Source organism: Cololabis saira, chromosome 5 (assembly GCF_033807715.1).
Source record: "Cololabis saira isolate AMF1-May2022 chromosome 5, fColSai1.1, whole genome shotgun sequence".
NCBI lineage: Eukaryota > Metazoa > Chordata > Actinopteri > Beloniformes > Belonidae > Cololabis > Cololabis saira.
The window spans coordinates 44716368-44741869 of NC_084591.1; the positions used below are offsets into that span (position 1 = coordinate 44716368).

The 25502-nt window shown below is 44.3% G+C and overlaps 13 non-coding genes and 1 pseudogene across 13 annotated transcripts; 12 read left to right on the forward strand and 2 right to left on the reverse strand.

Annotated features, from left to right (window-relative positions):
• Positions 1 to 5704: 5704 nt before the first annotated feature.
• On the reverse strand, positions 5705 to 7627 carry LOC133444806 (tripartite motif-containing protein 16-like; annotated as a pseudogene).
• A 1923-nt stretch (positions 7628 to 9550) lies between these two features.
• Positions 9551 to 9622, reverse strand: trnap-cgg (transfer RNA proline (anticodon CGG)). The gene has a single exon. It is a non-coding gene; the product is annotated as a tRNA-Pro (tRNA).
• Positions 9623 to 14472: 4850 nt separating this feature from the next.
• Positions 14473 to 14587, forward strand: trnal-caa (transfer RNA leucine (anticodon CAA)). Its single transcript has 2 exons — positions 14473 to 14510; positions 14542 to 14587. It is a non-coding gene; the product is annotated as a tRNA-Leu (tRNA).
• A 748-nt stretch (positions 14588 to 15335) lies between these two features.
• On the forward strand, positions 15336 to 15450 carry trnal-caa (transfer RNA leucine (anticodon CAA)). The gene is made up of 2 exons: positions 15336 to 15373; positions 15405 to 15450. It is a non-coding gene; the product is annotated as a tRNA-Leu (tRNA).
• A 714-nt stretch (positions 15451 to 16164) lies between these two features.
• trnal-caa (transfer RNA leucine (anticodon CAA)) lies at positions 16165 to 16279 on the forward strand. Its single transcript has 2 exons — positions 16165 to 16202; positions 16234 to 16279. It is a non-coding gene; the product is annotated as a tRNA-Leu (tRNA).
• A 662-nt stretch (positions 16280 to 16941) lies between these two features.
• On the forward strand, positions 16942 to 17056 carry trnal-caa (transfer RNA leucine (anticodon CAA)). Its single transcript has 2 exons — positions 16942 to 16979; positions 17011 to 17056. It is a non-coding gene; the product is annotated as a tRNA-Leu (tRNA).
• Positions 17057 to 17806: 750 nt separating this feature from the next.
• On the forward strand, positions 17807 to 17921 carry trnal-caa (transfer RNA leucine (anticodon CAA)). The gene is made up of 2 exons: positions 17807 to 17844; positions 17876 to 17921. It is a non-coding gene; the product is annotated as a tRNA-Leu (tRNA).
• A 678-nt stretch (positions 17922 to 18599) lies between these two features.
• trnal-caa (transfer RNA leucine (anticodon CAA)) lies at positions 18600 to 18714 on the forward strand. Its single transcript has 2 exons — positions 18600 to 18637; positions 18669 to 18714. It is a non-coding gene; the product is annotated as a tRNA-Leu (tRNA).
• Positions 18715 to 19784: 1070 nt separating this feature from the next.
• Positions 19785 to 19899, forward strand: trnal-caa (transfer RNA leucine (anticodon CAA)). Its single transcript has 2 exons — positions 19785 to 19822; positions 19854 to 19899. It is a non-coding gene; the product is annotated as a tRNA-Leu (tRNA).
• A 1165-nt stretch (positions 19900 to 21064) lies between these two features.
• trnal-caa (transfer RNA leucine (anticodon CAA)) lies at positions 21065 to 21179 on the forward strand. The gene is made up of 2 exons: positions 21065 to 21102; positions 21134 to 21179. It is a non-coding gene; the product is annotated as a tRNA-Leu (tRNA).
• Positions 21180 to 22071: 892 nt separating this feature from the next.
• Positions 22072 to 22186, forward strand: trnal-caa (transfer RNA leucine (anticodon CAA)). The gene is made up of 2 exons: positions 22072 to 22109; positions 22141 to 22186. It is a non-coding gene; the product is annotated as a tRNA-Leu (tRNA).
• A 648-nt stretch (positions 22187 to 22834) lies between these two features.
• On the forward strand, positions 22835 to 22949 carry trnal-caa (transfer RNA leucine (anticodon CAA)). The gene is made up of 2 exons: positions 22835 to 22872; positions 22904 to 22949. It is a non-coding gene; the product is annotated as a tRNA-Leu (tRNA).
• Positions 22950 to 24067: 1118 nt separating this feature from the next.
• trnal-caa (transfer RNA leucine (anticodon CAA)) lies at positions 24068 to 24182 on the forward strand. Its single transcript has 2 exons — positions 24068 to 24105; positions 24137 to 24182. It is a non-coding gene; the product is annotated as a tRNA-Leu (tRNA).
• Positions 24183 to 25347: 1165 nt separating this feature from the next.
• Positions 25348 to 25462, forward strand: trnal-caa (transfer RNA leucine (anticodon CAA)). Its single transcript has 2 exons — positions 25348 to 25385; positions 25417 to 25462. It is a non-coding gene; the product is annotated as a tRNA-Leu (tRNA).
• Positions 25463 to 25502: the final 40 nt, after the last annotated feature.

Consider the following 25502-nt stretch of genomic DNA (forward strand, 5'->3'; position numbering starts at 1 on the left):
GTGCCCCCCTTCCATCCCTCCAAGACATCTACAACACACGCCTGACCCACAAAGCCCTCAAGATCGCAGGGGACATCACCCACCCCACCTATAGCTGCTTCACTATCCTGCCATCAGGAAGGAGACTAAGGAGCTTTCAGGCTAGGACCAGAAGGCTGAGGGACAGCTTAGTCCACCAGGCTGTTAGGAAGCTGAGCTCTCTGCCAGCTCTCCCCCCCAGTCTGGTCCCACTGTCCTTGGTCTAAGGCACCTGAACTGAACTGAAACTCTTCATAGCACTTTATTGCCACAACTTGTTGCACTATTGTTGTCTGTTTGTATGTATTGTTTTTATTGTTTTTTTTTTTACCTGCTTTTATTGCACTGTGGATGAGAGGGAAACACAATTTCATTCCTTGTGTGTCTGATATATATTTGGTGTGACAAGTAAAGTAACCTTGAACCTTGAACCTTGAACAGCTCCAGGGTCCTGAGCTCCATCATCTCAGCTGACCTCTCTTGGACTGAGAACACCAGAGCGGTCATCAACAAGGCCCAGCATGGGGATTTCTGGGTCTGGTGCTTCGGCTCCCCAAAATGCAGAATTCCTAGATAAAATTATAAAGAGTTATGGAAAGGGACACTAGGCAGTGGTTTATTATTCTATGATGATTCAGACTCTTGGCAACGGGCCCATTTCAGCCCTGCAGAAGACATGGGAAAGGGATCTGAACCTGACATCTAGTGATGAAGATCGGAACAGAATTTGTAAAAATATTAGAGTAGTTTCAAGGGATGCAAGAGTACGCCTCATTCAGTTCAAAATTATACATGGTTTTTATTGGACTCCCTCCAGATTATTTAGATCAGGATTATTACCCACATCAAATTGTTGGCCATGTAAATCTGAGGAAGGTAGTTTAGTTCACGTTTTATGGTCATGTGTCCAACAATTCTGGACTAATATTTATGATAATCTGTTTTCAGATTGCAGAGATACAAATGCCATTTAGCCCCTTAGATTATTTATTTTGGGTGATCATTCAGTCCTGACAGGACAGGATAAACATATTAAACGTTATGTCCAAACTAGTATCATGATTGGCAGACAAATACTGATCAGGGGATGGAAGACGGAGGGAGTGCCCTCTCTTCAAGAGTGGGCTGTGGAGATGCACAAGTTTTGCAAGCATTCGAAAAAATGTCATATAAACATCTTGGAAGACTGGATCTATATGAAGCAATGTGGGGCAAATACGTCAACTTTTTAAAGGCTCCTGAAGGTGATTATATAGTGGAGGGACGCAAGTTTTAAGTTGTTAGGGATAAATACATAACGGTGCTCCTTATTTTTATTTGTATCTATTTATTTTCTGCTAACCAATTATCTCTTGATGTAGCACTTACTTTACTTATTTGATGTATTGACTTTGATAGGAGTTATTTTCTGTGTCTATCTTGTTATAGTCATGCTGTTAAGTCTACATTGATACAAATAATGTTTGCACTGCTGCACTGTTGAACATTTTGTATACAGAGTCTATTCTATTTCATTTTGTACTCATTTATTTTATACTTATTCTACTATTTTTACTTCAATTTCTGAAGGAAAACACCACTCCGTGCTGCTTTAATTTCGTTGTATGCCTTGTATAATGACAATAAAAGTCTGAAGTCTGAAGTCTGATATCGTTAGGCGTAAGCCAGGTCTCAGTAACCATAAAAAAGTCTAGGCAGTTAGCAGTTATAAAATCATTGCAAATAAAAGACTTATTGAAGAGGGAGCGGACATTTAACAGGCCACATTTTAGAGGTAATTGAACAGGAGGTTTGGGGACAGGCAAACAGTTAATGTTGTGTCAAGGACAGCTTCCAATGCAAAAAAATGTCTTATGGTCAATTTGATTCCTTTGAATATGTTGCCATTCAGTTAAAATCCCCCTGTCGAGCAATCTTAGTGACCATCTACAGCCCACCCAAATATGATGCAAGGTTTTTTGATGAGTTTGCCAAACTACTGTCAATTATGTGCATGGATTTTGACTGTGTTGTTTTAGTGGGTGATTTTAACATTCATGTTGATAATCCCAAAGATGGGTGTGCTAAGGAACTTTTAAATATTCTGGATAATTTTGGGCTTTGCCAACATGTCACAGATTCAACGCATAACCGAGGACATGTTTTAGATTTAATTATTTCCAAGGGTCTTAATATCTCAGAGGTTGTGGTGAACGATGTTGCTCTGTCTGATCACTACTGTGTATTGTTCAAAATGACCACCGTTGCCAATCCTATGAAAGGTGAAGCAGAGGTAATCAGAAAGTGTTATATAAATGATAACACCTGTGCATTATTCACCCAGGGGTTTACACCATCACCAACCCTTTCCTCAGTTCTAGTTGATGACCTTGTTAACAGTTTCAGTTCCAATGTTATGGCTGTTATTGATTCTATCGCCCCAATTAAGACCAAAGTTCTGTCCTGGAGGAAAAAGTCACCCTGGAGAAACGCCACACTAGTTAAAGAACAGAGAAGGAAATGTAGACAAGCAGAACGCAAGTGGCGCAAAAACAAACTTCAGGTATATTACAACATTTATAAAGAGAGTCTTCGCAACTATAACCAGAAACTGAAGAATGCAAGGCAATCGTATTTTTCAGAGATTATCGATAGAAACAGTAATAATGCTCGCACACTGTTTTCTGTGGTAGAAAGACTGACAAACCCCGCAGCCTCAATCCCCCCTGAACTGATATCAAAAAAGACCTGTAATGACTTTGCTGACTTTTTCACAAACAAAATATTACAGATAAGACAAGCAATGTGCTCCACCTCAGGAATGATAACACTCTGGCCCTCCTGTCTAGTAAAGCTGGGACAGTTCAGTGTTTTAAATTACAAAACCCTAACAGAAAAAGTTTCAAAATTAAAGCCCCCAACATGCTGTCTTGATATTCTGCCTTCAAACTTTTTTAAAACAGTTTTAAACTGCATAGCTCCGGATGTATTGCAGATAATAAATACTTCTCTTCAAACAGACCAGTTTCCCCAGGCCTTGAAAACTGCAGTAATAAAACCTCTTCTAAAAAAATCTAATCTGGATGCTACAACACTTAGTAACTATAGGCCAATATCAAATCTGCCATTTTTGGGGAAAATCATTGAAAAGGTCGTTTTCCAGCAAATCCATGCTTTTATGATGCAAAACAACCTCTTTAATGTATTTCAGTCTGGATTTCGGCCACACCACAGCACTAAGACTGTACTCATCAAAGTCTTAAATGATATTCATCTGAATAATGATGCATGCAAATCCTCTGTTCTGGTATTATTGGATCTGAGTGCTGCATTTGACACAGTTGATCATAACATTCTTCTCAGCAGACTGGAAAAGTGGGTGGGATTTACCGGCACTGTGCTTTAATGGTTTAAATCTTACTTACAAGATAGGGCCTTTTTGGTGTCAATTGGAAACCATGAGTCTAAGAGAACCAAGATCACATGTGGGGTTCCTCAAGGGTCCATTCTCGGACCGCTTCTATTCAAAATCTATATGCTACCGCTAGCTCAGATTATGGAACATCACAACATTTCCTACCATACTTATGCCGATGACACACAGCTCTATATTTCAGTGTCACCACATGACTACAGTCCCCTACTCTCATAAGTAACTGTATTCACCAAATCAATGAGTGGATGTGCCAGAATTTTCTCCAGCTAAATGCAGAAAAGACAGAGGTGATCATTTTTGGCCCTAAAAATGAAAGGGCAAAGATCCGCACTCACCTTGGCTCCATGTCATTGACAGCTACAAATCAAGCCAGAAATCTTGGTGTAATTATTGACTCAGACCTGAACTTCAACAGCCATTTAAAGTTTATCACTAAATCTGCCCATTACCACCTAAAAAACATTGCTAGAATTAAGGGGATTCTGTCTAAACAAGACATGGAAAAACGTATTCATGCATTCATTTTCAGTAGGTTGGATTATTGCAATGGCATCTTTACAGGCCTTAACAAGAAATCTATCAGGCAGCTGCAGCTGATCCAGAACGCTGCCGCCAGAGTCCTTACAAACACCAGGAAACTGGACCACATTACACCAGGAAACTGGACCATATTACACCAGGAAACTGGACCACATTACACCAGGAAACTGGACCATATTACACCAGGAAACTGGACCACATTACAACAGGAAACTGGACCATATTACACCAGTCATGAAATCACTACACTGGCTTCCAGTGAGTCAAAGGATAGAGTTTAAAATCTTACTGCTGGTCTACAAAAATGGTCTTGGACCAAAATACATGCTGGATCTGTTAGTTCCTATGAAGCTCCCAGACCCCTGAGCTTCATCTGGATCTGTTAGTTCCTATGAAGCTCCCAGACCCCTGAGGTTCATCTGAATCTGTTAGTTCCTATGAAGCTCCCAGACCCCTGAGGTTCATCTGGACCTGGTTTGTTGTGGTTCCAGAACCAGAACCAAGCAAGGTGAGGCAGCGTTCAGTTATTCTGCTCCTCACCGGTGGAACAAACTTCCTGTAGACCTGAGGTCTGCTCCAACTGTCAGCTCCTTCAAATCAGGCCTAAAAACATTACTGTTTACTCAAGCTACTCTTAAATTAAACTTACCTGCTGTATTCTACTGCCCTTATTTTTAACAGTTTGTGCTTTTTATTATTTTACTTCTTTTCTTATCATCTTATTCAATCTTATTTGTTATTTACTGTCTAATTATGTCTAATTATTTACTGTCTAATTATGTCTTGCCGCTTTTAATGTCAATGTAAAGCACTTTGAATTACCTTGTGTTGAATTGTGCTATATACAGTAAATAAATTTGCCTTGCCTTGCCTTGCCTTGCCTTATGCTGCTCATGCTCGTGTAACCAGGGTTTTCCCAAAGTAATAAAAATAGGAGACGAAGCGGAGATGGATAGAGGCGTTTGGAGGATTGGGACTGCACGTCCTCTGACTTCTCTCCTCGCCAGTATTTAACCTGAACTGATGTCTCTGTCTCTTGCTAATATCCAGCAGATTTAGCCAAGTTACTGAGGGTGTCAGTTTGGACCTGACAGCGGTGCTGCCGGGGGTCGGCCTTGAAATGTGTGTTTTGAATAAGAGTAATTCTTGTAATTCTCCGTATCTCCTCATATCTCATAACTCTCCTGCAAGACTTCTCTACAAAACAACAAAAAAGAAGATCTCAATGTTTTTTCAGAAAATCAGAAGTTTTATTTCTCACTAAATATTCAGATTGTTAAACATGAAACATCCTCAACAGATTTAGACATCAACAACATGTGATCTGCAGATCTAGTCTGGTCCTGCAGCTGCAGCGATGACTACCGGCCCCAAAACACTAGTTTACACCAACTACAGGCTTTACTGAACTGTTTGCTGCTGTCAATAACATTTCTGGAATCATTTACTTTGTTCTCATGTCTGGAAAATAGTTTTATCTTTAGAAAACAAGAACATTTGGTTTGCTAATGAAAGGAGGAAAGGAGTCTGAATGCAGACATGATATCAGAGATGAAGAAGGTCTGGTGGAGTTAATCAGAATCACAATCAGAGTAGTTTAACACACTAAAGGAATTTGTTGTGGGGATTGGTGCAATATAAAAGAACAAATAATATTAAAGAAGTGGAAGAAAACAGAAATATATCATAAAAACACATCAAAACTAACAGTTAACAATTACAATACAGGGTTATTTCTATGTTTTTATAATGAAATAAAAGATGTTAATATTATGAATATATCCCAGGTGAAACTACAAAAAAACAACTTCCACCTCCAAAAGAGGAAATAACAACAAAACATCAATTTATAGAACAAAAACGTCCCTCCATCTCCATCATTGTTTGAGATGATCGTCTCTGAGAAGAAAAGAAAATCAATAAAAACACGAAGAGGAAACACGTTTATATTCATGACTTATTTGAGTTTACAGAACTCAGCTGAGGCTCCAGTATGGCAGTAATCCCAGACTCCAGGATTATAGTAAAGCCAGACTCCAGCGTGGAGCGGCTGAGTGAAGGAGGTCTGGACTCTGTGGAGGAGGGTCATGGTTTCAGAGACGCTGTAGAAGGACAGAACACCTGCTCTGTGATCCAGGTAAACTCCTATTCTGGAGCTCTGAGGACCTGAGATGAAGGTTTGGATGTTGTTGTACCTGAATACATAACTGCCTGAATTACAATATAGTGACCAAGATTTGTCATTAAATCCAAATCCACTTTCAAACCCTGATCTGCTGATATTCTTGTATGAAACTGCTACATCAACTTCACCTGCTGTCTTCTCCACCTCCCAGTAATGACGTCCAATCAGACTCTCTCTACTCAGGACCTGAAGATATGTAGTGAATCTGTCTGGATGATCAGAATAAGACTGAAGTTGGTTCATAATAGTCACCTTTCTGTTCCCCTCTGACAGTAACAGCCTGTGGTTACTGTGATTGGATCCAGAGTGATTTCACATGAATACTTCAAGAATCCAGTTCTGCTCTCTGGTTCTCTTTGTGGTTCTGACAGTAAAACATCCACATCAGTGATGGCCAGTGAGACGTTTGTCCACATGTCTCTGAGGATGTCCTGTAGTTGACCTCTGACCTCCGACACAGCTGTTGTCACATACTGAAAGTAGCTGAGAGGACGGGTGCTGATGCTGGAGGAGTGTGTGGACTCACTGAGTGGTGACAGTGAGGAGCAGCTGTGGAGGAACTGGTTGTGGTCCTCTGTGTCTGAGAGCTGCTTCATCTCAGCGTCTCTCCTCTTCAGGTCAGTGATCTCCTGCTGCAGCTTTTCCTCCAGCTCTCTGACTCTCCTCACTTCAGTTTCCTGCTGGGATCTGATCTGCTGCTTCACATCAGAGCTTCTTTTCTGGAGGAGAGAGATCAGCTCAGTGAAGATCTCCTCACTGTCCTCCACTGTTTTATCAGCAGACTGATTGATGGCCTCCACCTCCTGCTGAAGCAGCTTCACATCTTTCTCTCTGTCCTGGATCTGCTGCTGGATTTGTTGTCGTCTCACCTCCATCTCTCTCTGCCTCTCAGTCGTTTCTGTTGCAACTGAGAATATGTCGTGGCCTTTATGTTCATCCACAGAGCAGAGATAACAGATACACTTCTGATCAGTACAACAGAACATCTTCATCACCTCAACATGACAGGGGCAGATGTTGTCCTGCAGGTTCTTGGAGGGATCCACCAGCTTGTGTTTCTTGAATGTTGATGAATCGTGATGAGGTTGAAGGTGTTTCTCGCAGTAAGAGGACAGACAGACCAAACAGGACTTGACAGCTTTCAGTTTTCTCCCAGAGCAGACATCATAGGCCACATCTTCAGGTCCAGCATAGCAGTGATCCGCAGGAGCAGCTTGGAGTCCAGTCTTCTTCATGTCCTCCATTAAATCAGCTAACATGGAGCTTTTCACCAGCTCAGGCCTCGGGGTGAACGTGCATCGACACTGAGGACAGCTGGGGAGTTTCTCCCTTCCTTCATCCCAGAAGTCCTTAATACACTTCATACAGTAACTGTGTCCACAGGGAATAGTCACCGGATCCTTTAAAAGATCCAAACAGATGGAACAAGAGAATTTAACTGGGTCGAGCTGGTTTTCTTGCTGCGCCATCGTCCTCTTCATAGCAACTGTCTGACAGTTTCACCTTCCCCAGAACAGAAACTCTGAGGTATGCAGGATTGCTTCACTCAGGGGCTCAACGCGATGAGGTCAGACGCCCCGCCGCCTGGCTGCACCACGTGACTGATTCAGCAATATGATCCCGATATGGTGCGCCGGCTATCTGACTTTTTTTCTAAGTTAGAGAGTCAGGCCCGGCCAATCAGAGGCCACTCAGGCCAGTAGCATGTGAGGAGGGCAAGATGATTTGTTTGTTTCTATTAACACCTGCCCCAACTGTCTGTGTGTGTGTGTGTGTGTGTGTGTGTGTGTGTGTGTGTGTGTGTGTGTGTGTGTGTGTGTGTGTGTGTGTGTGTGTGTGTGTGTGTGTGTAACGAGGGGACCGGGAGAGGAGACGAGTCCAGGGGCACATAATTGACACCCAGCCAGGTAAAAAAAAAGAGAAAAGGCAGCACAGAGAGGGAGAGAGAGTTAAAAAAGGCGCTGGAGGATGACATGGCCAAATGCCAAAAATTGATTTATTATTCAGCACCCCCCCCCCCCCCCCCCAGCAAAGACGCATCTGCAAGTAAGTTGCAGTAAACTTTCAGGCTACACAGTGTAAATATGTAGCCTATAAGCCCTGGCCTTGAAATTAAAATAAGGATTGAGATTTTAAAATGACTGATTTACAAGACACTTTATCATAATTAATATTTATTGATTATTTATTTGTGCAACAAATGGGATATAATCATTCCATTATTATGTACATGAATACAAGGCCAAATCAAGTGAGACATAGGCTACACTATCTTCCTGTATGAACTATAGTGTATGAAAAACACTGTAAGCACATGTTTGCTATTCAAAGGTGGTGATGGTGATGACACCAGTCCTGCTGCTGGTGATGGTGATGACACCAGTCCTGCTGCTGCTGCAGGGGAAGTCAGTGCAGAGCAATTGGCAAAAGGTACAGAAGCATTTTTACAGTAGAGCAACAACATGCAGACATATGAACACACCCGACACGGCCTTTTGACATAAACGGCTCTCATTTGTAATAATAGCTTTCTTGACACTATTACAGCATTATTCTATTAAGCGATTGTGTTGTTGAATTTTTCTGTCTGTTGCTGACTTGCTGTTATGTATCCCAGCACAAACATGAAACCTTGGATTTACTGTAGGTCGGGGTTCATTAGTATGATGATGTGCCACTGTGTGTGTGTGTGTGTTTGTGTGTGTGTTTGTGTTTGTCTGTGCGCCCACACATGTGCTAGTTTGCATGTGTTATGTGCATATGTTTGTAATTTGATCATCATCATTTGAAAATCATCTGTAGTGGCAGGAGGTCGATAAACAGCAAAGACAGCAAAAGACATTTGAGGGAATAATGTTATTTATACCCCTACACATTCCAGGTTGCTTGCAGGTGTACTTATTTGCTCGCTTTGCATAATGTCCTTCACATAAATCAAAACCCCACCCCCTTTCCCTTTTACTCTGTCACGTCTAAACACGTTATATCCTGGGACGTTAAAAACAAATGGGTAGTAGTAGGTGTCAACCAAGTTTTGGTGAGGCACAAGTAATCAACATTTGAGTCTGTTAATAAGTGTTCAAGTTGTTCAGCCTTTGATATAACACTACGTATTTTTAAATGTCCACCAAAGATAACTTTCGGTTTTGTGTTCGGGTTCCATAGTACACTTGCATGATTTACAGTCTAAAATAGTTCTGTTTGCTGTGGTTTGACAAACACAGTGTCGGGCCGTATGACATTGGCCACAGCAGAGGTAGATGTTTTCGCTTTTAGCAGCATTTGCCTACTATATTCAGACAGAGAGTTTGTAAAGGTAAAGCAATGCAGTGTACTACAGTCTTGAATCTATACTACTTGGAGGAGAAAACCACCAATTGCATAAATCAGTGGGGCTCGTCCGGGAATTGAACCCGGGACCTCTCGCACCCGAAGCGAGAATCATACTACTAGACCAACGAGCCACATAACACACACCTAGCCAACAAAAACTCCATGTCACATCATCAGAAGCAGGCACTGTCATTAATGACATCACCAAGAATGATGGTTCTGGAGGTTAATAACAGCAATCATTCTACATTGCTGACAGCTCGGCAGCTCTGCATATCTGCAGACATTTATTCAGCGTCAGATTCTCTTTTCTAAATCTTTCATTGTAGAGCTATTTGTGCCACATACAATCATATCTCTGATCAATGAGTCTCTGATGTCTCCAAAATTACAGCTACTGGCCTGCATTTTTAAATCTGTGACATATCTGTCAATATTTTCCTCTTATCCTTGGTTGCACATGAAGAATTTGTAACTCTCCACAGTCTCCTTCACTAGGGTTACAATGTCCATCAAACAACGCCATCATTTCACTCATTTCTTCCCCACAGACGTTCCGTCGCTCAACGTCTGAAGTAGCTCTCTCCAGGTCTCTCTGATGAGATAGTAGAATAGCTTAGCTTTCGTGACTTCCTCTGCATCAGGCATGCTGAGGTCTATATAAAGTGTAAATTCCTCCTTCCAACTCTTGCATGTCTTCGCAATGTTGTTGGAGTCTAAAACAAGCATCGCCGGAGGTTTCAGCCCATCCATTTCTACGTCAGTTTTTTGTCTGCGCATCTGTTGCTCTTTCTCCGTCACCTCGTTGCAGCTAATTAACTTGTTAGCTAGCTGTTACCGGCACTTGTCTTCATCAACATGTCACTCACTTTGCCACCGCTGCCACCATGTTTCATTCTGTTTTGTTTGTATTCACCCTAAACCATACAGAATGGACGGTTAAAGCAATATCTATGCTTACTCATAACTTTATTGTAGTAACGTCTCACAAAACATGTCTTACTGACCAGCATCCCTTTTCCAACAGTGTCACCCTCAAATGTGTCCCCTGGCCACCTTAAACTAGGAACAACAATCCCATTGTTACAAGGCAGGGGTGAGGACTCCCTGCAGGCCAGTCTCTTTCAAGAAAGTGTTGAAGCAAACACAATAATGTGCAAAGTTATTATGGGCATGCCAATTGCATGACATATTGCAATCGTCCAGAATGGCCCAAAGGGGCCATGTTGCTAGGATTTTGCAAACAAGCTAAAGTTGCAAAAGTCCCACTGCACACCAGCGGGTGTACAGCATGACCCCGCTCTGATATGGAAGAAAAAAATCCCCAAAAAATAAAACACGCCTGAGAAAACCTCAAAAATGAAAGCGATATATTAGTTTACAGAAAAGGTTTCCCTTTTCTTATTCTTCTGCTTCTTCTTCTTATTCCGCACGCTTTTTTCGTCCGTAATGTGAATAAACCATCTTTTAATGCTGCCCAGACCGCAACGTGCACCCATGCATGGCATATCGTTAGATGCGTCTCCATCGTGCCTCGATGGGTATTACTTTTCTCAGTCAAAAGTGTTACCAAAAAAAGGCGAACTTTATCATAGAGACATCGTTCAAATTTACAAACACTCGGCCCGATTGGCACCAAAGGACCGTACAACCTCATCATGCTAATTATTACGATTTTTGCGATATTTAACTTTCAATTTAAAAAAAAATTAAATTTTAATTTGGACGCTTGTTGCCAGGCAACAGGTTATCGTAGAGACATCTTACAAATGTTCCCCGACTTGGCACGCTGGGGACTTCAACATATTCAAATTTCATGAAGCTATGATTTAAGGAAATTTTATGGCAAAATCCATGCCAAATGGCCCCATTCATTCGGATGGGGCTTTTGACCATGGTGAAAAAAAAACCTATCCGTTATTGTAGCCTGGTAGCCTGGTAGCCATAGCACATCAACACATTGTTACCGTGGCAACGCTAGATGCTAAGAAGCGGAAAAAAAGGTGAAAATTCGGACACTTATTGCTCGGCCGAACTTTATCGTAGCGACGTCATTCAAATGTTTCCAGACTCGGTTCACTCGGAGCAAAAGATCTTTCAACCTCATTATGCCAATTATTACAGTTTTTGATATATTAAACGTTCAATTAAAAAATAAATTTCCATTTGACTTTGGATGCTTCTTGTTAGGCAACAGGTTATCATAGAGATATGATTCAAATGTTTCAAAACTAGCCTCGCTGCGGACTACAACATATTCAAATTTCATGAAGCTATGATTTACGTAAATTTTAAGTCAAAATGCCTGCCAAACGGCCCCATACCCAAAGGTTTATGAACAACCTTTAACGGTTTATTAACAACCCTAAACTACTTCTTGACCATTATTAATCACCCTAAACCACACAAACCAAAGCAAGGGCTGTGGTTTATTAACAACCCTAAACCACACCCCGTGCAGGGAGCACAGGAATGAATGCAATACAACCATAAACACCTCAAATGGACATAGAAACCACCCTGAACACAACCACTACAGCCCCAAACCAAAGCAGCGAGAGGGGACGAGTGGGGCATAGAGTTATATTCTATATTAGAAAGTCTTGACCATTAGAGAAATAACTGCTGTAACAGGACTCTTGTGTTGCACTAATCCGTGAAAATGTCTAATCAAGATCACACAAGAAAGAGCAGGGCACATGAGTGATCATGTCAAAATTAAGACTTTTAGGCCACTTAGATTTCAATCTAGGACCTAATAGTTAACCAAGAATTCTCTCTAAAGATCATACGGAACCCTGGCATACACTAGCTGCTTCATTGAACTTACTCAAATCCTTTCACAGCAGCGTTGCGCTTGCCTGTGAACAGGCTGTTATTGGCTGCTCGCCAGCGGATCAGCTGCTCCGTCTTCTCGTCTGTCTTTTCTATCTGTTCCTTTTCTTGGAAACTGGACTGATGCGTGTTTACTCTTTTAACTACGACGTTAATCTAAGAACCGGACTGGTTTGCAGAGGTTTGCTTGCTCTTGTTGTGTTCGCCGAGCTGCAGAAGTAAAGAACTGTGGTTCTGTGTAATAAAGGGCAACAGAGATGTTGTGATGTCACTGATGATGTCATAAAGAACTAGAACTACTGCTTAGGTCACATGTAGGTCATCTGTTCATGTTGCCTGGCAACTGGGGGAACACAGGCTCCACCCAAGGGCAGGTGTTGCCTGGCAACAGAGCCAGGGGGGGGGGGGGTGTCCGGTTCCGGTGGAGCAGGCCTCCCCTGGCCGGAGGGTGCGCGGGCGGGCGCTGCGGCGGGGGGAGTCATTCTCAGGTGTCTATGTCTTATGTCGTCAGTATGAATGGAGGGATGTTGCATCAACAGGACTAAGAGCTCTCCAGTCTCCAGACAGCTCTGGTTGAACGGCCCGACAAACCATCTCCGATCGCGCTGTTTTCTTTACCGAGATCACAAGAAAAGCAGAGCAGTGATCTCCTCTCCATCCCATGTTGCTGTCTTGTTTCTTTATTCCACCAACTCGAAATATTGAATCACTTTTCTAAGTGAACGACGCGAACGCAGTTCAAACAGCAGGTGTATCCACCCATTTAATATGATTGGTTTACGAGTAAATCGCTCCCCACGTGGGGTGCGCTCTTAAGCTGCTCATAGAGGGCGCACAGCGGCAGCCGCCGCCGGGTTTCCCATTCATTGTGTATGTGCTGCCTCAGCGCAAGGGCGCAGGGTCTGCCGCCGAGGTCGGTGGCGCGCAACAGGGCGCACGCCGCTGAGTTTGTGCGGCGGCATAGGGCGCAAGTGGACGCACGCCGCCGGGTTGCCGCCGGGTTGCCGCCGGGTTGCCGCCGGGTTGCCGCGGCAGCAAGGGTGCAAGACGGCGCAAAGCGGCTTTCACCTAGAATGCGGTTTGCGCCGCGCACACCGCCGGAGTGGGCGCAGACTCGGCGCAGAGACGGCGCAGAGCAGGGAGCAGAGCAGGGAGCAGTAGACTTCAGTAGAAAATACCTACAATGGTCTCCACACAAAAAGTCAACGTAATAATTATCTAAAGGTGCATCAAAACCCGAACTCATTTCATTTAATTCACCACCAGCAGCTTCACTATCAGAAACTTCACCACCAGGCCCCAGCTGCTTCAAACACCAGGCCCCAACAGCTTCACCACCAGATTCAAGCAGCTCCCTTTGCAACAGGGGATTACTACCTTTTCACATGCAGCCAAATGACAGCTTAAACACCAGACCCCAGTGGCTTCGACACCATACCCCAGCAGCTTCCAACACCAGCAGATTCACTACCAGCAGCTTCACCACCAGCAGCTTCACCACCATACCCCAGCAGCTTCCAACACCAGCAGATTCACTACGAGCAGCTTCCACCACCAAACCCCAGCAGCTTCCACCATCAGACCCCAGTGGCTTCAACACCAGCAGATTCACTACCAGCAGCTTCCACCACCAAACCCCAGCAGCTTCCACCATCAGACACCAATGGCTTCAACACCAGCAGCTTCACTACCCGCAGTTTCACCATCAGAAGCTTCACCACCAGGCCCTAACAGCTTCAACACCAGGCCACAGCAGCCTCAACACCAGATTCAAGCAGCTCCCCTTGCAACAGGGGATTACTACCTTTCAACGTAATAATTTCCTGAAGCATTATCTATCTATCTATCTATCTATCTATCTATCTATCTATCTATCTATCTATCTATCTATCTATCTATCTATCTATCTATCTATCTATCTATCTATCTATCTATCTATCTATCTATCTATCTATCTATCTATCTATCTATCTATCTATCTATCTATCTATCTATCTATCTATCTATCTATCTATCTATCTATCTAAACGTGTCCTCTATTTAATAATAGGACAACTATCGTGGTTAAACAACATTTCAAATTGTCTTCAGAAACCAAGATTGTCATCTTCTGTCCTTGATAACTTTGTGAACTGCCAGAAGCAGCGTCAGGATGGCCGAGTGGTCTAAGGCGCCAGACTCAAGGACTGACTATTTCCTTCATCTTCACTGAGGTTTCTGGTCTCCCTGTGGAGGCGTGGGTTCAAATCCCACTTCTGACAACATTTTTTACACACATGCAGCCAAATGACAGCTTAAACACCAGACCCCAGTGGCTTCGACACCATACCCCAGCAGCTTCCAACACCAGCAGATTCACTACCAGCAGCTTCACCACCAGCAGCTTCACCACCATACCCCAGCAGCTTCCAACACCAGCAGATTCACTACGAGCAGCTTCCACCACCAAACCCCAGCAGCTTCCACCATCAGACCCCAGTGGCTTCAACACCAGCAGATTCACTACCAGCAGCTTCCACCACCAAACCCCAGCAGCTTCCACCATCAGACACCAATGGCTTCAACACCAGCAGCTTCACTACCCGCAGCTTCACCATCAGAAGCTTCACCACCAGGCCCTAACAGCTTCAACACCAGGCCACAGCAGCCTCAACACCAGATTCAAGCAGCTCCCCTTGCAACAGGGGATTACTACCTTTCAACGTAATAATTACCTGAAGCATTATCTATCTATCTATCTATCTATCTATCTATCTATCTATCTATCTATCTATCTATCTATCTATCTATCTATCTATCTATCTATCTATCTATCTATCTATCTATCTATCTATCTATCTATCTATCTATCTATCTATCTATCTATCTATCTATCTATCTATCTATCTAAACGTGTCCTCTATTTAATAATAGGACAACTATCATGGTTAAACAACATTTCAAATTGTCTTCAGAAACCAAGATTGTCATCTTCTGTCCTTGATAACTTTGTGAACTGCCAGAAGCTGCGTCAGGATGGCCGAGTGGTCTAAGGCGCCAGACTCAAGGACTGACTATTTCCTTCATCTTCACTGAGGTTTCTGGTCTCCCTGTGGAGGCGTGGGTTCAAATCCCACTTCTGACAACATTTTTTACACACATGCAGCCAAATGACAGCTTAAACACCAGACCCCAGTGGCTTCGACACCATACCCCAGCAGCTTCCAACACCAGCAGATTCACTACCAGCAGCTTCACCACCAGCAGCTTCACCACCATACCCCAGCAGCTTCCAACACCAGCAGATTCACTACGAGCAGCTTCCACCACCAAACCCCAGCAGCTTCCACCATCAGACCCCAGTGGCTTCAACACCAGCAGATTCACTACCAGCAGCTTCCACCACCAAACCCCAGCAGCTTCCACCATCAGACACCAATGGCTTCAACACCAGCAGCTTCACTACCCGCAGCTTCACCATCAGAAGCTTCACCACCAGGCCACAGCAGCCTCAACACCAGATTCAAGCAGCTCCCCTTGCAACAGGGGATTACTACCTTTCAACGTAATAATTACCTGAAGCATTATCTATCTATCTATCTATCTATCTATCTATCTATCTATCTATCTATCTATCTATCTATCTATCTATCTATCTATCTATCTATCTATCTATCTATCTATCTATCTATCTATCTATCTATCTATCTATCTATCTATCTATCTATCTATCTATCTAAACGTGTCCTCTATTTAATAATAGGACAACTATCATGGTTAAACAACATTTCAAATTGTCTTCAGAAACCAAGATTGTCATCTTCTGTCCTTGATAACTTTGTGAACTGCCAGAAGCAGCGTCAGGATGGCCGAGTGGTCTAAGGCGCCAGACTCAAGGACTGACTATTTCCTTCATCTTCACTGAGTTTTCTGGTCTCCCTGTGGAGGCGTGGGTTCAAATCCCACTTCTGACAACATTTTTTTCACACATGCAGCCAAATGAAAGCTTAAACACCAGACCCCAGTGGCTTCGACACCATACCCCAGCAGCTTCCAACACCAGCAGATTCACTACCAGCAGCTTCACCACCAGCAGCTTCACCACCATACCCCAGCAGCTTCACCACCATACCCCAGCAGCTTCCAAAACCAGCTGATTTACTACCAGCAGCTTCCACCACCATACCCCAGCAGCTTCCACCATCAGACCCCAGTGGCTTCAACACCAGCAGATTCACTACCAGCAGCTTCCACCATCAGACCCCAGTGGCTTCAACACCAGGCCACAGCAGCCTCAACACCAGATTCAAGCAGCTCCCCTTGCAACAGGGGATTACTACCTTTCAACGTAATAATTACCTGAAGCATTATCTCTATCTATCTATCTATCTATCTATCTATCTATCTATCTATCTATCTATCTATCTATCTATCTATCTATCTATCTATCTATCTATCTATCTATCTATCTATCTATCTATCTATCTATCTATCTATCTATCTATCTATCTATCTAAACGTGTCCTCTATTTAATAATAGGACAACTATCATGGTTAAACAACATTTCAAATTGTCTTCAGAAACCAAGATTGTCATCTTCTGTCCTTGATAACTTTGTGAACTGCCAGAAGCTGCGTCAGGATGGCCGAGTGGTCTAAGGCGCCAGACTCAAGGACTGACTATTTCCTTCATCTTCACTGAGGTTTCTGGTCTCCCTGTGGAGGCGTGGGTTCAAATCCCACTTCTGACAACATTTTTTACACACATGCAGCCAAATGACAGCTTAAACACCAGACCCCAGTGGCTTCGACACCATACCCCAGCAGCTTCCAACACCAGCAGATTCACTACCAGCAGCTTCACCACCAGCAGCTTCACCACCATACCCCAGCAGCTTCCAACACCAGCAGATTCACTACGAGCAGCTTCCACCACCAAACCCCAGCAGCTTCCACCATCAGACCCCAGTGGCTTCAACACCAGCAGATTCACTACCAGCAGCTTCCACCACCAAACCCCAGCAGCTTCCACCATCAGACACCAATGGCTTCAACACCAGCAGCTTCACTACCCGCAGCTTCACCATCAGAAGCTTCACCACCAGGCCACAGCAGCCTCAACACCAGATTCAAGCAGCTCCCCTTGCAACAGGGGATTACTACCTTTCAACGTAATAATTACCTGAAGCATTATCTATCTATCTATCTATCTATCTATCTATCTATCTATCTATCTATCTATCTATCTATCTATCTATCTATCTATCTATCTATCTATCTATCTATCTATCTATCTATCTATCTATCTATCTATCTATCTATCTATCTATCTATCTATCTATCTATCTATCTATCTATCTATCTATCTATCTATCTATCTAAACGTGTCCTCTATTTAATAATAGGACAACTATCATGGTTAAACAACATTTCAAATTGTCTTCAGAAACCAAGATTGTCATCTTCTGTCCTTGATAACTTTGTGAACTGCCAGAAGCAGCGTCAGGATGGCCGAGTGGTCTAAGGCGCCAGACTCAAGGACTGACTATTTCCTTCATCTTCACTGAGTTTTCTGGTCTCCCTGTGGAGGCGTGGGTTCAAATCCCACTTCTGACAACATTTTTTTCACACATGCAGCCAAATGAAAGCTTAAACACCAGACCCCAGTGGCTTCGACACCATACCCCAGCAGCTTCCAACACCAGCAGATTCACTACCAGCAGCTTCACCACCAGCAGCTTCACCACCATACCCCAGCAGCTTCACCACCATACCCCAGCAGCTTCCAAAACCAGCTGATTTACTACCAGCAGCTTCCACCACCATACCCCAGCAGCTTCCACCATCAGACCCCAGTGGCTTCAACACCAGCAGATTCACTACCAGCAGCTTCCACCATCAGACCCCAGTGGCTTCAACACCAGGCCACAGCAGCCTCAACACCAGATTCAAGCAGCTCCCCTTGCAACAGGGGATTACTACCTTTCAACGTAATAATTACCTGAAGCATTATCTCTATCTATCTATCTATCTATCTATCTATCTATCTATCTATCTATCTATCTATCTATCTATCTATCTATCTATCTATCTATCTATCTATCTATCTATCTATATATCTATCTATCTATCTATCTATCTATCTATCTATCTATCTATCTATCTATCTATCTAAACATGTCCTCTATTTAATAATAGGACAACTATCATGGTTAAACAACATTTCAAATTGTCTTCAGAAACCAAGATTGTCATCTTCTGTCCTTGATAACTTTGTGAACTGCCAGAAGCAGCGTCAGGATGGCCGAGTGGTCTAAGGCGCCAGACTCAAGGACTGACTATTTCCTTCATCTTCACTGAGGTTTCTGGTCTCCCTGTGGAGGCGTGGGTTCAAATCCCACTTCTGACAACATTTTTTACACACATGCAGCCAAATGACAGCTTAAACACCAGACCCCAGTGGCTTCGACACCATACCCCAGCAGCTTCCAACACCAGCAGATTCACTACCAGCAGCTTCACCACCAGCAGCTTCACCACCATACCCCAGCAGCTTCCAACACCAGCAGATTCACTACCAGCAGCTTCCACCATCAGACCCCAGTGGCTTCAACACCAGCAGATTCACTACCAGCAGCTTCCACCACCAAACCCCAGCAGCTTCCACCATCAGACCCCAGTGGCTTCAACACCAGCAGATTCACTACCAGCAGCTTCCACCACCAAACCCCAGCAGCATCCACCATCAGACCCCAGTGGTTTCAATACCAGCAGCTTCACTACCCGCAGCTTCACCACCAGCAGCTTCACCACCATACCCCAGCAGCTTAAAAAACCAGCAGATTCACTACCAGCAGCTTCCACCATCAGACCCCAGTGGCTTCAACACCAGCAGATTCACTACCAGCAGCTTCCACCACCAAACCCCAGCAGCTTCCACCATCAGACCCCAGTGGCTTCAACAACAGCAGATTCACTACCAGCAGCTTCCACCACCAAACCCCAGCAGCTTCCACCATCAGACCCCAGTGGCTTCAACACCAGCAGCTTCACTACCCGCAGCTTCACCATCAGAAGCTTCACCTCCAGGCCCTAACAGCTTCAACACCAGGCCACAGCAGCCTCAACATCAGATTCATGCAGCTCCCCTTGCAACAGGGGACTACTACCTTAAAACGTAATAAATACCTGAAGCATTATCTATCTATCTATCTATCTATCTATCTATCTATCTATCTATCTATCTATCTATCTATCTATCTATCTATCTATCTATCTATCTATCTATCTATCTATCTATCTATCTATCTATCTATCTATCTATCTATCTATCTATCTATCTATCTATCTATCTATCTAAACTTGTCCTCTATTTAATAATAGGACAACTATCATGGTTAAACAACATTTCAAATTGTCTTCAGAAACCAAGATTGTCATCTTCTGTCCTTGATAACTTTGTGAACTGCCAGAAGCAGCGTCAGGATGGCCGAGTGGTCTAAGGCGCCAGACTCAAGGACCGACTATTTCCTTCATCTTCACTGAGGTTTCTGGTCTCCCTGTGGAGGCGTGGGTTCAAATCCCACTTCTGACAACATTTTTTACACACATGCAGCCAAATGAAAGCTTAAACACCAGACCCCAGTGGCTTCGACACCATACCCCAGCAGCTTCCAACACCAGCAGATTCACTACCAGCAGCTTCACCACCAGCAGCTTCACCACCATACCCCAGCAGCTTCCAACACCAGCAGATTCACTACCAGCAGCTTCACCACCAGCAGCTTCACCACCATACCCCAGCAGCTTCCAAAACCAGCTGATTTACTATCAGCAGCTTCCACCACCAAACCCCAGCAGCTTCCACCATCAGACCCCAGTGGCTTCAACACCAGCAGATTCACTACCAGCAGCTTCCACCACCAAACCCCAGCAGCTTCCACCATCAGACCCCAGTGGCTTCAACACCAGCAGATTCACTACCAGCAGCTTCCACCACCAAACCCCAGCAGCATCCACCATCAGACCCCAGTGGTTTCAATACCAGCAGCTTCACTACCCGCAGCTTCACCACCAGCAGCTTCACCACCATACCCCAGCAGCTTCAAAAACCAGCAGATTCACTACCAGCAGCTTCCACCATCAGACCCCAGTGGCTTCAACACCAGCAGATTCACTACCAGCAGCTTCCACCACCAAACCCCAGCAGCTTCCACCATCAGACCCCAATGGCTTCAACAACAGCAGATTCACTACCAGCAGCTTCCACCACCAAACCCCAGCAGCTTCCACCATCAGACCCCAGTGGCTTCAACACCAGCAGCTTCACTACCCGCAGCTTCACCATCAGAAGCTTCACCTCCAGGCCCTAACAGCTTCAACACCAGGCCACAGCAGCCTCAACATCAGATTCATGCAGCTCCCCTTGCAACAGGGGACTACTACCTTAAAACGTAATAAATACCTGAAGCATTATCTATCTATCTATCTATCTATCTATCTATCTATCTATCTATCTATCTATCTATCTATCTATCTATCTATCTATCTATCTATCTATCTATCTATCTATCTATCTATCTATCTATCTATCTATCTATCTATCTATCTATCTATCTATCTATCTATCTATCTATCTAAACTTGTCCTCTATTTAATAATAGGACAACTATCATGGTTAAACAACATTTCAAATTGTCTTCAGAAACCAAGATTGTCATCTTCTGTCCTTGATAACTTTGTGAACTGCCAGAAGCAGCGTCAGGATGGCCGAGTGGTCTAAGGCGCCAGACTCAAGGACCGACTATTTCCTTCATCTTCACTGAGGTTTCTGGTCTCCCTGTGGAGGCGTGGGTTCAAATCCCACTTCTGACAACATTTTTTACACACATGCAGCCAAATGAAAGCTTAAACACCAGACCCCAGTGGCTTCGACACCATACCCCAGCAGCTTCCAACACCAGCAGATTCACTACCAGCAGCTTCACCACCAGCAGCTTCACCACCATACCCCAGCAGCTTCCAACACCAGCAGATTCACTACCAGCAGCTTCACCACCAGCAGCTTCACCACCATACCCCAGCAGCTTCCAAAACCAGCTGATTTACTACCAGCAGCTTCCACCACCAAACCCCAGCAGCTTCCACCATCAGACCCCAGTGGCTTCAACACCAGCAGATTCACTACCAGCAGCTTCCACCACCAAACCCCAGCAGCTTCCACCATCAGACCCCAGTGGCTTCAACACCAGCAGATTCACTACCAGCAGCTTCCACCACCAAACCCCAGCAGCTTCCACCATCAGACACCAATGGCTTCAACACCAGCAGCTTCACTGCCCGCAGCTTCACCATCAGAAGCTTCACCACCAGGCCCTAACAGCTTCAACACCAGGCCACAGCAGCCTCAACACCAGATTCAAGCAGCTCCCCTTGCAACAGGGGATTACTACCTTTCAACGTAATAATTACCTGAAGCATTATCTATCTATCTATCTATCTATCTATCTATCTATCTATCTATCTATCTATCTATCTATCTATCTATCTATCTATCTATCTATCTATCTATCTATCTATCTATCTATCTATCTATCTATCTATCTATCTATCTATCTATCTATCTATCTATCTATCTATCTATCTAAACGTGTCCTCTATTTAATAATAGGACAACTATCATGGTTAAACAACATTTCAAATTGTCTTCAGAAACCAAGATTGTCATCTTCTGTCCTTGATAACTTTGTGAACTGCCAGAAGCAGCGTCAGGATGGCCGAGTGGTCTAAGGCGCCAGACTCAAGGACTGACTATTTCCTTCATCTTCACTGAGGTTTCTGGTCTCCCTGTGGAGGCGTGGGTTCAAATCCCACTTCTGACAACATTTTTTACACACATGCAGCCAAATGACAGCTTAAACACCAGACCCCAGTGGCTTCGACACCATACCCCAGCAGCTTCCAACACCAGCAGATTCACTACCAGCAGCTTCACCACCAGCAGCTTCACCACCATACCCCAGCAGCTTCCAACACCAGCAGATTCACTACGAGCAGCTTCCACCACCAAACCCCAGCAGCTTCCACCATCAGACCCCAGTGGCTTCAACACCAGCAGCTTCACTACCCGCAGCTTCACCATCAAAAGCTTCACCACCAGGCCCTAACAGCTTCAACACCAGGCCACAGCAGCCTCAACACCAGATTCAAGCAGCTCCCCTTGCAACAGGGGATTACTACCTTTCAACGTAATAATTACCTGAAGCATTATCTATCTATCTATCTATCTATCTATCTATCTATCTATCTATCTATCTATCTATCTATCTATCTATCTATCTATCTATCTATCTATCTATCTATCTATCTATCTATCTATCTATCTATCTATCTATCTATCTATCTATCTAAACGTGTCCTCTATTTAATAATAGGACAACTATCATGGTTAAACAACATTTCAAATTGTCTTCAGAAACCAAGATTGTCATCTTCTGTCCTTGATAACTTTGTGAACTGCCAGAAGCAGCGTCAGGATGGCCGAGTGGTCTAAGGCACCAGACTCAAGGACTGACTATTTCCTTCATCTTCACTGAGGTTTCTGGTCTCCCTGTGGAGGCGTGGGTTCAAATCCCACTTCTGACAACATTTTTTACACACATGCAGCCAAATGACAGCTTAAACACCAGACCCCAGTGGCTTCGACACCATACCCCAGCAGCTTCCAACACCAGCAGATTCACTACCAGCAGCTTCACCACCAGCAGCTTCACCACCATACCCCAGCAGCTTCCAAAACCAGCAGATTCACTACCAGCAGCTTCCACCATCAGACCCCAGTGGCTTCAACACCAGCAGATTCACTACCAGCAGCTTCCACCACCAAACCCCAGCAGCTTCCACCATCAGACCCCAGTGGCTTCAACACCAGCAGATTCACTACCAGCAGCTTCCACCACCAAACCCCAGCAGCATCCACCATCAGACCCCAGTGGTTTCAATACCAGCAGCTTCACTACCCGCAGCTTCACCACCAGCAGCTTCACCACCATACCCCAGCAGCTTCAAAAACCAGCAGATTCACTACCAGCAGCTTCCACCATCAGACCCCAGTGGCTTCAACACCAGCAGATTCACTACCAGCAGCTTCCACCACCAAACCCCAGCAGCTTCCACCATCAGACCCCAGTGGCTTCAACAACAGCAGATTCACTACCAGCAGCTTCCACCACCAAACCCCAGCAGCTTCCACCATCAGACCCCAGTGGCTTCAACACCAGCAGCTTCACTACCCGCAGCTTCACCATCAGAAGCTTCACCTCCAGGCCCTAACAGCTTCAACACCAGGCCACAGCAGCCTCAACATCAGATTCATGCAGCTCCCCTTGCAACAGGGGACTACTACCTTAAAACGTAATAAATACCTGAAGCATTATCTATCTATCTATCTATCTATCTATCTATCTATCTATCTATCTATCTATCTATCTATCTATCTATCTATCTATCTATCTATCTATCTATCTATCTATCTATCTATCTATCTATCTATCTATCTATCTATCTATCTATCTATCTATCTATCTATCTATCTATCTATCTATCTATCTATCTATCTATCTATCTATCTATCTATCTATCTAAACGTGTCCTCTATTTAATAATAGGACAACTATCATGGTTAAACAACATTTCAAATTGTCTTCAGAAACCAAGATTGTCATCTTCTGTCCTTGATAACTTTGTGAACTGCCAGAAGCAGCGTCAGGATGGCCGAGTGGTCTAAGGCGCCAGACTCAAGGACCGACTATTTCCTTCATCTTCACTGAGGTTTCTGGTCTCCCTGTGGAGGCGTGGGTTCAAATCCCACTTCTGACAACATTTTTTACACACATGCAGCCAAATGAAAGCTTAAACACCAGACCCCAGTGGCTTCGACACCATACCCCAGCAGCTTCCAACACCAGCAGATTCACTACCAGCAGCTTCACCACCAGCAGCTTCACCACCATACCCCAGCAGCTTCCAACACCAGCAGATTCACTACCAGCAGCTTCACCACCAGCAGCTTCACCACCATACCCCAGCAGCTTCCAAAACCAGCTGATTTACTATCAGCAGCTTCCACCACCAAACCCCAGCAGCTTCCACCATCAGACCCCAGTGGCTTCAACACCAGCAGATTCACTACCAGCAGCTTCCACCACCAAACCCCAGCAGCTTCCACCATCAGACCCCAGTGGCTTCAACACCAGCAGATTCACTACCAGCAGCTTCCACCACCAAACCCCAGCAGCATCCACCATCAGACCCCAGTGGTTTCAATACCAGCAGCTTCACTACCCGCAGCTTCACCACCAGCAGCTTCACCACCATACCCCAGCAGCTTCAAAAACCAGCAGATTCACTACCAGCAGCTTCCACCATCAGACCCCAGTGGCTTCAACACCAGCAGATTCACTACCAGCAGCTTCCACCACCAAACCCCAGCAGCTTCCACCATCAGACCCCAATGGCTTCAACAACAGCAGATTCACTACCAGCAGCTTCCACCACCAAACCCCAGCAGCTTCCACCATCAGACCCCAGTGGCTTCAACCCCAGCAGCTTCACTACCCGCAGCTTCACCATCAGAAGCTTCACCTCCAGGCCCTAACAGCTTCAACACCAGGCCACAGCAGCCTCAACATCAGATTCATGCAGCTCCCCTTGCAACAGGGGACTACTACCTTAAAACGTAATAAATACCTGAAGCATTATCTATCTATCTATCTATCTATCTATCTATCTATCTATCTATCTATCTATCTATCTATCTATCTATCTATCTATCTATCTATCTATCTATCTATCTATCTATCTATCTATCTATCTATCTATCTATCTATCTATCTATCTATCTATCTATCTATCTATCTATCTAAACTTGTCCTCTATTTAATAATAGGACAACTATCATGGTTAAACAACATTTCAAATTGTCTTCAGAAACCAAGATTGTCATCTTCTGTCCTTGATAACTTTGTGAACTGCCAGAAGCAGCGTCAGGATGGCCGAGTGGTCTAAGGCGCCAGACTCAAGGACCGACTATTTCCTTCATCTTCACTGAGGTTTCTGGTCTCCCTGTGGAGGCGTGGGTTCAAATCCCACTTCTGACAACATTTTTTACACACATGCAGCCAAATGAAAGCTTAAACA